Here is a 16,125-nt window from a genome sequence, read left to right as displayed (position 1 = left end):
TGTCCAACCCCCATGATATCGGAAAATCACATTTTAGAAACAGCACTTAAAATCTTCGCGATGTAATCGGGTTACAGCCAACACATGTTTTCAGAGTTCGTTCCTTAGAAACAGTGTCCCCAATTTGTCAATCATGTTATAGCAAATTTGTGTTAATGAAATGCATGTTATAGCAGAATGACCTGTCCAGTACTGAGGGAGTACTGCACTATGTTGCAGATGGTGTCCTTCAGAGGAGATGAATGCAGAAGACCTCAGCATTCTGGCCAATATTTATTTTCAACAGATTATCCTATTCAACAATTTGCTGTTTTGATGAACCGAACATGCTCAAATTGTATTTTGCATTTGCTATTTCATAAACTACAAAGTGTTCACTGGCTGTAAGCCACATAAAGAATGTTCCATGATTGTAAACGGTGCCATTTAAAACAAGTTTTCTTTTCTGAAGTTGCACAGATCAATACTAGACAACAGACACAGGCCCTGTTATATGGTTACACACAACACTGTGACATTGTTGCACACCACGAGCTGAAGTGTTCTGGAAGTGATCAATCTCCAAGCTGTAGGGAATGGCTTCAACTTAGGCAGAAAAGGGAAGAAAATCCATCCAGTGATTCCCCTTTGCCAAGTGCATTCATGTGGAATGGATCAGCCCTGTGATTCCTTCTCTAATTTGCCCGGCAACACATGATAAAGGCTCAGAAATAAAAAGTGATTACTTGGCCAAATTCTCAGTCAGAATAGGGAGAACAGGGAAGAAAATTGAGAAAATAAATTTCCATTCCAAGAGAAAGAAATTGAGGTCAGGGTCAACACCTTACAGGAATAATCATCTTTCTACATTAAAAAGGTTATGACGGCACATTTCATTTTCTAGACACTTCTGGGTTCAGATACAGTCTGATATTTTCAAACAGTAACCCTGCCAACTTGAAAACTTCAAAGATACTTCTGACACTACAAATGAGTCAGCACCTTAGGCACATCATCTCCACCTCTCTGACTTGCTCCTTCATCACTGGTAGCTCTATTTAATCCCAAATCACCTACCACCATTACAAGGGTCACTGCTGTTAAAAAAGGTGGCCCATCTTATCGGGATGACTGGCTGTTAAGTGAAACCTCGCCAACACTGCACATGTCTGAGAACTCTAAATACTGCAACAGAATGAGGAAACCAGTAGACTGCTGAGACTGAAATTTACAACAGTTGACAGGAAGAAACTGAAGAAAACCAGAGGTGAAACACCATTAGTACACTACAACCAAAAGATACTCCTCTCCAAACATTGCCGAAATTCTACAGAGTTAAAAAACATACAACACCAGGTTATAGTCCAACAGGTTTATTTGGAAGTACTAGCTTTCAGAGTGCTGCTCCTTCATCAGGTAGCTGTGGACCAGGATCATAAGATCCTGTGTCTTATGATTGTGCTTGACAACCACTTGATGAAGGAGAAGCACTCAAGTAAGCCACCTAGTTCTTCCATAAACTGCTGGGGAAGGTAAATAATAAAACCAAACACACAATGTGATAACAATCAAGGAACCAGAAATAACAGCAATATATCCAGCCCAGACGACTCTGCAAAGTTCTCCTTACTCATATTCAGGGATTGTGTCTAATTGCCCCACAGAACACTCAAGTTTCAGCCTGACATAGTCACACCAAATTTATAGCCAACATTGCACACTCCTCCTTAGCAGAATAGACTCAGCAGAGGTAGCGGCAGTATCATACAATTGGGAGTGAGTTTCTCTGGGATCCTTCAATATTGACTTCAGATTCCATAAAGTCTGAGGGCATCAGGTCAACCATGGACAACTTCCTGCTGATTACCACCACCCCCTAACTGGTGAATCAGTATTCCATGTTGAACGCCACTTTGAGGAAGTAGTGAGAGTAGCAAGGGCTCAGAATGTACTCTAAGTACATGACTTCAATTTTCATCACCAAACATACATTCATAGCAGCACTAATGGCCAGGTTGGTGAAATCCTAAAGGGTAAATTTGGTAGACTTGGTCTGCAGCAGGTAGTAACAAAACCAATGGGGAAAATAACCAACTTATCTCCATCCTTCTCTGATACTTATGAAGGGATAAGAGGACACAGCAATAGCAATAAGGCTTGAAAACATATTAACTATACGATTGATGGTTTGTGCTCCAGAACTAGTCATATCCCTTGGCAGTCTGTTTAAATGCAGCAACAACACTGACAACTACTAGCAATTTGTAAATTTACCCAGGTAAATCCTGCCCTCAAAATGGAGGAATATCCAAACTATTCAAACGTTGCTCCATCTGTCTATGCTTAATCTTCAGCAAAATGGTTGATCATCATTAACAATGCAATGGAGAAATACATTCCCCAATAAAACGCTGACTGATGCCCAGTTTGGGTTCTGTCAGGGCCATTCAGCTCCAATCCTCATTACATCCAATAATTGGGCCGACATTCAGGGAGCTTTTGGCGAAGTATGGTATCAAGGAGTGTGAGAAAAATTGAAGCCAATGGAATCAGGAAATAGTTGTGCCTATTGCAGGTTCAAACACCTCATTGTCCAAGGGCATTGTCCAAGATCCAATCATCTTCAGAGTCCTTTTCTCCATAAGGTCAGAAATGGGGATGATTCATGACTGCACACTGTTGAATCCCATTCATAATCCCTCAGCTGTATTCCGAGTTACTATCAGTAAAACCTGAACAGCATTCAAGAAGTCTTGGGCTGATAGGTTGGAAATAACATTGGTGACAAACAGTGCCAGACAATGACAAAACATAGGATCCAATCATCTCCCCTCATCATTCACGACATTACCATCATTGAATCCCACTAACAGTATCCTGGAGGATGTCACCATTTACCAGAAATGGAACTGGATTAGCCAAATAAGCAAGGTTTACAGGATAACATCAGAGGCTGGAAACTCTGTGCGAAGTAATTTACCTCCTGACTCGGCAAAGTCTGATGCACAAGGAAGTTAAGAACAAAATTAAATCTATGGTGCTGAATGACATGGCGTCGGATGGTGTGGAGTCTGTGTGGATGGAATTGAGGAACCACAAAGGCAAAAAAAACCATAGTGGGAGTTATGTACAGATCTCCTAACAGTGGTCAGGACCAGGGGCGCAACATGTACCGGGAAATAGAGAAGGCATGTCAGAAAGGCAAGGTCACAGTGATCATGGGAGACTTCAATATGCAGGTGGACTGGGTAAATAATGTTGCCAGTGGATCCAAAGAAAGGGAATTCATGGAATGCTTACAGGATGGCTTTTTGGAACAGCTTGTCATGGAGCCCACAAGGGAGCAGGCTATTCTGGACCTAGTGCTATGTAATGAACCAGACTTTATAAAAAATCTTAAAGTAAGGGAACACGAAGGAAACAGCGATCATAATATGGTAGAGTTCAGTCTGCAGTTTGAAAGAGAGAAGGCAAAATCGGATGTAATGGTGTTACAGTTAAATAAAGGTAACTATGAGGGCATGAGAGAGGAACTGATGAAAATAGACTGGAAGCAGAGCCTAGCAGGGAAGACAGTAGAGCAAAAATGGCGGGAGTTTGTGGGTAAAATTGAGGACACTACAGAGGTTCATCCCCAAGAAGAGAAAGATTATCTGGGGAGGGCTTAGACAGCCATGGCTGACAAAGCAAGTCAGGAAATCTATCAAAGAAAAAGAGAGAGCCTATAAAGTGGCCAAGAGCACTGGGAAATCAGAAGATTGGGAAGTCTACAAAAACCTACAGAGGATAACAAAGAGAGAAAGAATGAAGGAGAGGATCAAATATGAAGTTAGGCTGGCCAGTAATATTAGAAATGATAGTAAAAGTTTCTTTCAATACATAATAAACAAACAACAGGCAAGAGTAGACATTGGGCCACTTCAAACTGATGCTGGAAGCCTAGTGATGGGAGGTAAGGAAATAGCAGGAGAACTTAATAAGTACTTTGCAGTGGAAGACATAAGTAATATCCCAACAATTAAAGGGAGTCAGGGGGCTGAGTTGAGTATGGTTGCCATTACAAAAGAGAAAGTGCTAGAAAAGCTAAACGGTCTTAAAATTGATAAATCTCCTGGCCCTGATGGGTTACATCCTAGAGTTCTAAGGGAGGTGGCTGAGGAAATAGCGGAGGTGTTGGTTGAGATCTTTCAAAAGTCACTGGAGTCCGGGAAAGTCCCAGATGATTGGAAGATTGCTGTTGTAACCCCCTTGTTCAAGAAAGGATCAAGGCAAAAGATGGAAAATTATAGGCCAATTAGCCTAACCTCGGTTGTTGGTAAAATTCTAGAATCCATCATTAAGGATGAGGTTTCCAAATTCTTGGAAGAGCAGGGTCGGATTAAAACAAGTCAACATGGATTTAGTAAGGGGAGGTCGTGCCTGACAAACCTGTTGGAGTTCTTTGAAGAGGTGACAAGTAGGTTAGACCGGGGAAACCCAGTGGATGTGGTCTACCTAGACTTCCAAAAGGCATTTGATAAGGTGCCACATGGGAGGCTGCTGAGCAAGGTGAGGGCCCATGGTGTTCGAGGTGAGCTACTGGTATGGATAGAGGATTGGCTATCTGACAGGAGGCAGAGAGTTGGGATAAAAGGTTCTTTTTCGGAATGGCAGCCAGTGACAAGTGGTGTCCCGCAGGGTTCAGTATTGGGGCCGCAGCTGTTCACATTATATATTAATGATCTGGATGAAGGGACTGGGGACATTCTAGCGAAGTTTGCCGACGATACAAAGTTAGGTGGACAGGCAGGTAGTACTGAGGAAGTGGGGAGGCTGCAGAAGGATCTAGATAGTTTGGAGGAGTGGTCCAGGAAATGGTTGACAGAATTCAATGTGAGCAAATGCGAGGTCTTGCACTTTGGGAAAAAGAATAGAAGCATGGATTACTTTCTAAACGGTGAGAAAATTTGTAAAGCCAAAGTCCAGAGGGATCTGGGAGTGCTAGTTGAGGATTCTCGAAAGGTAAACATGCAGGTTGAGTCCGTGATTAAGAAAGCTAATGCAATGTTGTCAATTATCTCAAGGGGGTTGGAATATAAAAGCACTGTTGTGCTACTGAGACTTTATAAAGCTCTGGTTAGGCCCCATTTGGAGTACTGTGTCCAGTTTTGGTCCCCACACCTCAGGAAGGAAACACTGGCACTGGAGCGTGTCCAGCGGAGATTCACACGGATGATCCCTGGAATGGTAGGTCTAACATACGAGGAACGGCTGAGGATCCTGGGATTGTATTCATTGGAGTTTAGAAGATTAAGGGGAGATCTAATAGAAACTTACAAGATAATACATGGCTTGGAAAGGGTAGACGCTAGGAAATTGCTTCTGTTAGGCGAGGAGACTAGGACCCGCGGGCACAGCCTTAGAATTAGAGGGGGTAAATTCAGAACAGAAATGCGGAGACACTTCTTCAGCCAGAGAGTGGTGGGCCTGTGGAATTCATTGCCACAGAGTGCAGTGGAGGCCGGGACGCTAAATGCCTTCAAGGCAGAAATTGATAAATTCTTGATGTCACAAGGAATTAAGGCTACGGGGAGAATGCGGGTAAGTGGAATTGAAATGCCCATCAGCCATGATTGAATGGCGGAGTGGACTCGACGGGCCGAATGGCCTTACTTCCGCTCCTAGGTCTTATGGTCTTATGGTCTTATGACCAAACTGAGAGGGGAGGGAGAAGCAACAACATCCTCAGACAGAAAGAATACTCCCAGCAAGGGAGAGAGAGCATTAAAAGGGAGACCCCTCAAAGAGTGGGAACAGCGAAAGCAACGCTCCCCAAAGCGGGAGAGGAGACTGTAACAGCGACACCGCCTGGGGAGGGAAAGGGGACTGGAACTGCGATGCTTCCCAAACAGTGACACTCCTCAGGGTGGGGAGGTCAGGAATCGCTTGTTCCCCACTTTCTCACTGTGCTGTGATGTTTGTTTCTGGGAAATTAGATTGTTTTATATTTTCACAGTTGACAAGGTGATTCACTAACAAGTATTCCAATTCCATATTTCCTATCATAGCAGATCCATTGAAGGTCATCCTTTCATTTGGAGCTTGCCCAAGTTTCTGTCCAGGCTGATGCAGCATAATCTACCAGTGCTGCTCCTATTGAGCTAAACCATCACACAGGGAATCTGACGGCACTTTCTCTTTGTGCTGGCAAAGGGAGAGATTTGCTTTTACTGCAATGGTGGCCAAAGAAATGATTCAGTGGAGGTAGTTCCAGCTGAATATAATATTCTGATGTTCATGATGGGATTAACCTCGACAGTTTCCATTTGCTTTAAACACCGACAGTGGAACAGAAAGTCACCACGCAGTGGTCTCCAGGCTCACACTGAGAAACCAAGCTGATGGTATAACTGCAGAGAGCAAGACAATGGCTTGGACTCACCGAACAACCAGAGGCTTCAGCCAACAACTGTGTCAAGGGGAAATGGCGTGTTGTGTAAACTCTCAGTATCTCAGGGAACAAACACAACTACTGAGCTACAAAACCGAACAGGATATTTTTATTGCCGATTAGCATTCCAAAAATCAATTCTAAACATAATATTTATAAAACCTGGGTGCAATCTCATTTCAAATATAGCAATAAATACTAAAGCCTTTTCTTTGAAAGCTAGACGATAGTGAGATGAGAATTCAAACACCCAGCCAGCCCTTCACTCGGTGTTGAAGACGCACTGTCCTCATTTGCAAATGTCTCAATTACACATAAGGGGAGAGAAGAGAAATATTGAAAATTGTATTATCATGAGAGTGTGTCCATTAAAAACGAGAACCATGATGTTAAATTATTCCAGCCATAGACAACACTGATGCATGTATGTCATTAGCTTGTTAAACAATATCAAAAAGTCTGTGATCAGAAAGAGAAAAAGGACAATGTGCAGATTGTTGAACAGGCTCCGACACCTAGGCCTGAGGCAGGAGCCCAAGCTCCAACACACTGGCTTCACTTCACACCAACCTTCACACAGTGTGGGGTCATGAACTCCGGCCATCAATTCCTCAGTGATTATGAAATAAAATATTAACTCCTGTTCTTTTTACAGGTCATGGCTGCCCTACTGTACTAAAGACTGAGATATGGTGTGTGTGTCTGTGTGAGAGACAGAGGGAGAGAGAGAGAGGCAGAGAAAGCCCTAAAACTAGTACAAAGATTAACTCTTTGTGATTCGGTTTGAATACACATTTGTTTGTTGGTGATTGAATGTTTGTCCTTTGTTCCCTGGAGTTCAAGATCCAGGACAGTTTTGAATCTGATTTGCATTTTGGAAATTTAACATGATTTCTTTTAAGGTTAAGGACCCTTCAGTTGTTATGAAATAAAATGTTAACTCCTGTTCTTTTACAGGTCATGACTGCCCTACTGTCAGTTTCTATCCAATCTCTTTTAACCTTACATGAAAGCCAACCTTATTCAATTTCAAATCAGTTTAATATGGAGGAAAACAACATTATAAGCTTTTCTTTTGTTTCGGACTTGTTTGTTTCCACTTAATTTTAAGACTGCTGTGTTTTGTTGGTGATTATTGGTCAGGACAGTTGTAGTCTTGTGATAAATCATCTAACAAAATTAATGTCCTATGGTTAATATCTGTGTCTTCAGATCTGGCCATTATTCGTGCATTAGGAGTTTTTTTTTCATCTGAATATACAAGACCTTTTAAGGCAGCTCCAGTTATTTCATGACCTTTGCATTGTAAATGGGCAATGACTGGTCAGGACCACTTAAGAATCCTCATCTTGGATTTAAATTAAGGGACTAAAACCAGATAATTATCGTGGATTTCAAAGTTGGGAAGTGTATACATTTTACATTTTCAATATTAAATACCGAATAAATGAATTTCCAAAATAAAATGTTGCATGTTATTCAGATATATATTGTAAAAATAATGACCATCACCACAGAGGAGATCTGCTCTCAAAACAAGACAAAGAAAACTTAGCTCTATTGATCCTCCAACGTCCACAAAATAAATGAAAGCTTCTTTTCCGGACTCTTCTTCAGCTGGATCCCCACTCAGTAATGCATAAAATATGCTTGGTACCACTCCATTCAGTGCTCTTGCCAAAAACAAAATCCAAACTGAATTCTATCCATCTCATTAGGTGTCCCTAACAATAAAAAAGGACGCCTGCTGACTTAAGCAGGCACTGCTGACACCCAGCATTGCACCCTTTGGACAATAGGGATAGCCAAACATATCGAGGAACAGGGTGGTAAATCAATCACTGTTTCTTTTGTCGCATCACTGCCCCATTGCCATGGAGTTAGCGGGCTCCACAATGTCACAGCCATGTGATACAGTGACCAGGACAAGTGAATGAGACAAATCACCTATTTAGTTATTCTCCTCTTGCAATTTTTGATTAGCTGAAAATTCAAATCCTAAAACTAGCTTTCAGATTATGACAATCAAGATTACAAAATGTATTGTTAGGAACAGGCTTTAAAGTTCGACAAACATAAATTGATTAAATAAGGTTAAAATGGAAATAGAGGCAAGGAGATCAAGTACAGAAGGGAAGAGAATGATGCAATAAGAAGAATAAAGCAGCAGAGTACAGTTTTTAAAATGTCTTAGTCACTTGTTGGGTTCCCACCCTGAATTACAGATAATGATTAATTATTTGGCGGGGTCTCTTGTTTTATTCCTTTACTCATTGTCAGTGACCTGTCCTATTGCCTCATGGTTAATTTAAAACATGGCTGCATTAATTCATTGTGAATTAAAGAATGGAAAGCTACCTTACTGGCTAGTTGAAGAAATTCTGCATGTGATTGGGGGATAGAGATATAGCAGATGGAACTCCCAAAAGCTGGGGAGGTGACTGTGAATGGGTATATAAAAAGGGACATGAGAAAACAGTGTAAGGCCACTAAGGCTGAGGAATTTGTAAACAAGTTTAAAGCAACAATACCACAAAATAAAGAACTTAGATTCTACACGGAACTCCGAGCCTATGTCTGGAATACTGACCCTTTTTGAGGATTGGGATTATGTTCTTGTATACCCACAGAGCACCTAACATCTCCTGATTGTCCCCAGCTTTAATTTTAAACCACCCACTTGTTGCAAACCTTTCCTTCTTTTGGAAATGAAGCATTCAGTCTTCATAGCCAATATCATGGTGATAAGTGGCCTGTGCAGTCCTAAACCAGGTCCCATCCCAGGAACTAGAGTTATGTTAATGAACCATGCCCCTGACTGTAAGACCAAACTGGCCAAATTTGTTCAATATGTCCAAGGGTGATACAAATGTAAATGCAGTAAAATTCTGGGAGTAACCTGAATATGAATGGCTTGTGTTACAAGACTGTAAGATTTGCCTATCTGTCTGATGTTTTTGCAATGTTTTCCGCCTGGAGTCACTGGCAGGACCCAGACCAACATTACGAAACAGTCTAGAAATTTCTCGTCTCAAATGAGGTGAGTGGTGGTTTCCTATTGGGATGGCCAGTACCGGACTGAACCTTGATGCAAGTTACAGGTAAAACCAATTGTATCCAGCGCCCACGTGATCCTAAATGCCGTATGCCAGCCCTGAAAGTGTTGATTGGAACCAGGATACCCACTGGGGGTGGAACTACCTCATGTGCCCACCAGACTAGCACTGCTGGACAACCTTTTCCCGAGGGGATCCTGAAAATGGGGACAGGCAGGCCCCAGTATTTCACCTTTGAGACTGGCAACAAGACAGCAAAATCCCCCAGGGACAAATGCCTGGCCCTTGCTTTAACTGTTGAAAAGTGGCCAATGGGGAGTAATGTACCTCGGTGCTGACGTTGGGAATAGACATGTTTTCATCCTATCAAAAGGAAAATCTACTAATATGCACTGATTCTTCATTGTGCTTTTAATATGATCCACGATTTTGGAGCCTTGTGGGAACATTGAAGACTTCTAACCTCAAGGGGGCAATGTTATAGTAATGTTACTTGGTCCAATCAATCTGACAATTATCAATATTTTCGGCTCATGCTAAAGAAACTGATACTGTTTCTAAAGTAGTATGCAAGTAGATGCAGCTGCCAAGCCAGCAGCCTTACACCCCAAACTTCTGATCCCATTGGGTCCCTAGCAAAACCCAGTTAGACACATTATAAGAACGTGTATGCCAGACCTGGGTAAGGTGCAGAAATCATGGAGGAATGAGACTGTCTGTTCAGTGCCAATTCACATTGCTTACTGACTGTAATCATACAGGTTTAGTGTTTGGATTGCTTTCCATATTGTTTAGAAATTTGGAAGCAATTTGCAAATTTCCATTTCTGCAATAATTACAGGTACTTTATATTACAATGTCCTACTGACTGAATTATCAAGTGATTTGGTTTCATACATAGACGCTCAGCCTAAATGTCTTTGCTTTGGTATGGAGCTTATAAGAATGCACATTGGTTGATTTGATTTATCTTTGGATTGGGCTGTTAGATCGAAGAAGGAGTGTCTGGCTGAGCTATTATCTTCACTTAGATATTTGATACTGAACAGTGATGGTTTATAATTTTAAGACAGTACCAATGTCTAAATTCTAGGGTTAGCTCAATATTAGAACATTTCAGTGTGGATTGAAAGCTTTGTGTCATGTTACCATAATTTGGGGGCAGCATTGCCCTCCATGCAATATTCATCACCAACTTCTCTGCTCAAAATCACCATCTGGTTTCTACACTTAATTCTAAATACTGTCAACTACAGCTGTAGTTCATTTGATTGGGCTAAAGATTAATGTATGTTTTTTTTAGAGAATACAATATATTGCAGGACTAATCTAAATTTTAGGTAATATTGATGTTTTTAATAGCAAAACTTCAAGGAGTATTACATCTTAGCAAAGTTGGATTTATAAAAAATAGGTTTGCTTAATTCACCCATGCCTGGGCTCCTCCGTATAAAATGAGAAAATAATGGGTAGGAAAGGAATCTTGAGTGCAGAGTTTAAAATGAACGAGCCTTTTGCCAGTGTGGGCAATATACTTACTCAAGTGGGCTATTTGAACTTGATTAATTTGAGAATTATTTAATTCAAAATTGCTGTTAGCCTGCTAAAGAGCACAAATTAGGGCCTCAAATAGGGTACTCCCTCAATACTCAAACCAGAATATGGGTGACTCTTACGAGATGAGTTTGTGTCCCTTCTTTGCTGCTGCCTATTTTAATTGATTATGTGTATATTGTACATACAAGGAGGAAGCGGTTTATATTGTATTACAATGGACACTCCGCGGCCTCCTACCTTGCAAGGGGGAGATGATAAAGATCGAACTTGACCTGCTGTGTGGACTTGCCATTGCCGGCATTGGTGCATAAAAAGGGCCAGTGTACCTGTGCGATCCTGAGCAAACAGAGACTGTGTACCAACTACGCCAGGAAGATGTCCTTGTGTGCCGAGAAACTGAATGTTACCAAGAATGACCATTGCAGTGATCAACTGCATCAAAAAGATTGAACAGTTAATTTACAGAACAAGTCTCATTGGTCTTTGCCCTGTAAAGGTGTTGTGTGCCAGTTGATTACATTTGTACAATGGGCATCCCTGGTAAGCCTTTGTTAAAATAGACAAAGGGGGGATGTTATCCTTCACTAGCAATATGTTTCTAAAAGCCCATAATAAAATATTTGGAGAGGATGAGGTAGTTTATTATGCCCTTACTTCAGCAAGAGACTCCCTGATCCCTTTTATCCTTCCAACTCCTAACATGGGGGTATAGAATAGTTCTAAAGCATTTACAGGATTATGGACTTCATCCAATAAGTCGCAATATCCTATCCAAATTGCTACAATGGTAAGGAATGAGGAGGATGCACTTATGTAAAAGTGCCTAAAATTATCCCCTGTACTATGATTAAATGTATCAGTCATCACTGCTTCCTTGAAGGACCTTGCATCTCATGTGTATGCCTTAAGGAGAAATGTGTCTCTATTACCACTGGTATTCAAACCCTTTGTAAGGTGGGTAACAACACCCACCTTTGTTATGATACCCCGAATGGCACTAATATTTTCCCAATTATTGGATGGGTAGAACTATTCTGGGATGTCGACCACGTCCCTTATCAAGAAACCCACCTCATTCGACTAAATAATTTTCAGCCTTTACGTTCGGGGCCAAACTATGTAATCATGAATTACACAGGTACTCCAGGAAGTTACAAAGATAGGCCCGCTTCTTGTTGGAAAGGTCCTTCCATTATCTATACTAAACCTGGATATTACTTTTTCAGTTACAATAAGGCGTATACCTACCTTGTCCTGAACAGAGCAGGTACACATCATGATGTAGCTATAGGAACACTATTTCCAACTACTGTTCCCTGTCCAATTACCTGACAACAAGACCCTGATTAAACATTCAGTTTCTCCAGACTTTTGTGCAGAATGGAAGAATGCAAGGGTTCTATCAAAAAATAAAACTCACTCATTGGCATATGCAGCTCTTAGTGTTCTTTCTGTAGGAGGGTCTTCAGGAGTTATTAGTCATCAAAACCATAATTATCTCATTTGTGGACTCACGATTTCATGAAATGAGACAACTGCTGCCCTAATAGGAATTAGGGACATGCTTTCAGAATTGTGCCTATTTACCCAACAAAACCGCTATGCTCTTGATTACATACTTGTGAAGGAAGGTGGAGTTTGCACCATAGTCAAAGGAAAGTGTATCACGGGGGTCACTTATTTCATCGAAAACATTACTAGGCACAGAGACAGCATCCACACTTTTGTCAACCAAATGAATGAAGGTGCAGGATTGGGAGATTGGGGTTTTGGCTCACGGTACAACTGGCTAATCAATATGGCGATGTATGCTGCTATTGTTTTAGTTGGTCTTTTTGTTGGTGTTGCTATTGTTAAGAGTATTATTGCTAAAATATTAATTTCTATTGACAACATTGGCTCCACCCAGAGAATGTTTCTTCTCCACTTAGATGATGATGAGAAGCATCATTGCCTGCCCTTGAATCATCTTCGGTGGAAGAGAAAATATTGCAGTCTTTCACTGCTATTGAATTGGATTAATTTGATCCATGCCCTTATGGTGTGGTCATAGAATGACAAAGGGGGGAATGAGGATCTAAAATTTGAATTTAGGCTGTTGTCAGAAGCAACAAGTATATGTAGATTTTTATTAACCACAAAATGGATTTTCAATTTAAAATAACACAACAAAATGGCTGAAAGTAATGATTTGACTCTTGTGAACGTATGCTGCTGCTTTGCTGGGTTAAGCTAAATACAAGATAAGAGAATACAATGGATTTTTCAGAATAGGAATTATAAGACAGTGATTTGGTATTTGAACTAATCCTGAACGAGCAAACCTGGGGTGATTCTGTGCATATAACAATTCTGTTTCCCAGGGAATATCATTGGACTGGCCTGTTGGCAATCATATCACTTTATTATAGTTGATTGTACTTTCCTTGTAATTAAGAACCCTTTCCCAGGAAATATCATTGGATTAACCTGCTGTAAATCATGTCAACTTATTATATGTGATTGGTCTTTTCTTGTAATTAAGGCTGTCCTATCTCTTAAGAAACATATAAATAATGTGTAATTTTTGAATATAATTGTGCCATTTCTCCACGGAACACAGAAGCTTTCAACCTCCGTGTTGCTGGCCAAATCTGCGCCAGGTTGCCTTAATTTATTAAATTGGTAACCTTGCTTTAACCAGACCGTACTCCTAGTGATTCTTTTGACCGATCATGAGACCGAGGGGTCCTGCAAGGGGGTCTACATCATCATTGGGATCTGAACAAAAAAGCCCATGAAACTCCATGTCATCTTCATGAATGTTCTTTGGGCAAGGGAACCCAGTCATCACCTGGTCTTGTGACTCGAGTCTCACACTGACTCAATTAATTCTTAACGGCCCCATGATCTGGTTCAGCAAAGAACTCAGTCCGAGCAACTGGAGATGGGCAATACATTTGAGACTTATCACTGGCATTCATGCCCTGAGAAGGAATAATGTCTGCCTTTTAGCCTCTTATTGTTCTGGATCTCTAGGCCTCTCACATTAATTCATTAAGTGATGGCAATATGCGAAGAACTTTTATTTTGAACTCTAAGTTCTCTTTTCCCCGTGATTCTCCCCTCTTCACCTCCACCCAAAAAGCTTTGCTGTGCAGAGTGTGAGCTCTCTCTGTTCTCTGAGGCCTCGCTCTGTCTCTGTTTGCCTCCCTTCCAACTGAAGACAAAACGTATGTTTCCAAAACCCTGTGGAGATAAGAAGACAGATGAGAAAAATAATGTAACGAGAGTTGAGTTGGGTTTGTTAAAGAAAATAATGTTTGTTTTGAAATGATATTTTTGTCAGTGAGTGACAAAGGAAAGATGGGGGTCCAGGATTGCTGCAGCCACTGCCAGAACATAGGACCCAGGAGCAGGAGCAGGCCTTTTGGGAGCTGCTGTGCCAATGAAGAAGATCACTGCTCATCTGGGTGTGGTCTCAGCTGCACTTTCTGCTTCCCCCAATTCCCCCATTATACTTAACTGCCACCTTCATCAAAAATCTGTCTACCTCAACCTTGAGTAAACTCAATGACCCAACCTCCATTCCCATGTAGAGAAGAGAATCCCACAGACTGTCGACCCTCAGCCATCAAAACAAAACCTCCTTGTTTTAAACAGGAGATTGTTTTGTGTTAAATTGACCCTCTAGTTCTTGTCTGCCCTATAACGGGAACCATCCTCTCAGTATCCAGCCTGTCATGTCACCTTAAGACCTGAAACTGTTAATGAGAGTACACAGGTTGCTTAATGAGGCTTTTCCTCTGGAAATGATTAACAATGTTGATGTAAACTGTTTTCTCCAGTGCCAGAGTTCAGAACAAGAGGGTTGTTAAAATTAAAATTAGGATGATTTCAGGGAGAACTCCTTCTGAAAAAGTGTGAAAATCCGGAACTCGCAATTGGAAAAGCTGTCAAGGCCAGGGTTCGATGTTCGTTCGCTCAGGACAGTAAGGTTTACAGAACTAAGGGGGAATGTGTTCCAGGTTAGCCATGGCCTAACTGACTGGGGAATTTGGTCAAAACAGATGATAATTTATTTAACATAAATTTTAACAATAAATCTATATTAACCTGAGTGTACAAGGCATAATTTCAAAGTTTTCTGATGATATAAAACATTGAAGTATTGTGGCTTATGAAGATGATAGTGTCGAACTTCAAAAAGGATGTAGGTAAGTTAATGGAATGAGCAGATGATTGCAGATACAATTTAATGGAAAGAGATGTCACTGATTCATTTTGGAAGGAAAATGTGGTGAGACAAATCAAATTAAAGGATACAAATATGGATAGCTGAAGGGGCAGTAGGACCTGGATGTTTATGTGCATTAGTCACTGAAGGTGTCAGCACAGGCAGCTGTTTTCATGAGAGAGCAGCTGATGAAGCAGATGCCATATCAACATTAGCATAGGATACAGTCTGGATGTGAAAAAAATATTACGTTTTTGGGGGTAATACAAAACTAAGTTCCCTCATTTAAGAATGAGAAAAGCAGAATTCTTTGTCTTGCATACAGTCATAGGTCTTTGAAACTCTTGTTCAAAAGGTCAACTGAAATCTCTGAATACTTGTAATGAAGAATTAGACAGCCTTTCATCCCTTGCTTATCAGTAATCTATCAGAGTTAGGCAAGAATGTGGAGTAATCAGATCCGCCATGTGGAACAGGATCAAGAGGATGAATCTGCTTCATCTGTCCCTAATTCACATAATTGTGTGTCTCTAAAAGCCAGGAAGATGTGCTCAGCTACATGACAAGTTGGTTTGGCCTCAACTGATGTATGAAGTCCAGTTACACGGTTGAAAGAGCAGCCCCTTGAAAGCTTGTGATTTTCAATAAACCAGCTGAAGTGGCTGCAGGTTTGTGTGGGCGCAAATGGAATGGGACTTTACCCATAATCCTCAACAGCAGGGCAAGCGCTCTCTCGCCACTAGAGGGCAGCTGCTTCACTGTCCCTGATCAGTAAAAAATAAACTGCAAAGATGCAGAGAGCGTGTACAGCTTCAGAAGCAGGGCACTCATCGTACCACAATGAAAATGACCCCTGTGATAAGAAAAGTACTTTGGTGTAACTTGTG

General features: G+C 41.1%; 1 pseudogene; it reads right to left on the bottom strand.

The window, feature by feature from the left end:
- The window catches only part of LOC122545411 (centrosome-associated protein 350-like), a 1,525,564-nt pseudogene extending 1,513,264 nt beyond the window's left edge, over nt 1-12,300 (bottom strand).
- Between the last annotated feature and the right edge of the window lie 3,825 nt (nt 12,301-16,125).

The sequence above is a fragment of the Chiloscyllium plagiosum genome, unplaced genomic scaffold (genome assembly GCF_037043375.1).
Source record: "Chiloscyllium plagiosum isolate Xiang-an unplaced genomic scaffold, Cpla_swu_hap1 HiC_scaffold_9, whole genome shotgun sequence".
Classification (NCBI taxonomy): domain Eukaryota; kingdom Metazoa; phylum Chordata; class Chondrichthyes; order Orectolobiformes; family Hemiscylliidae; genus Chiloscyllium; species Chiloscyllium plagiosum.
Note: the sequence above shows the minus strand (reverse complement) of the source record. Positions and strands in the feature narration are given on the sequence as shown.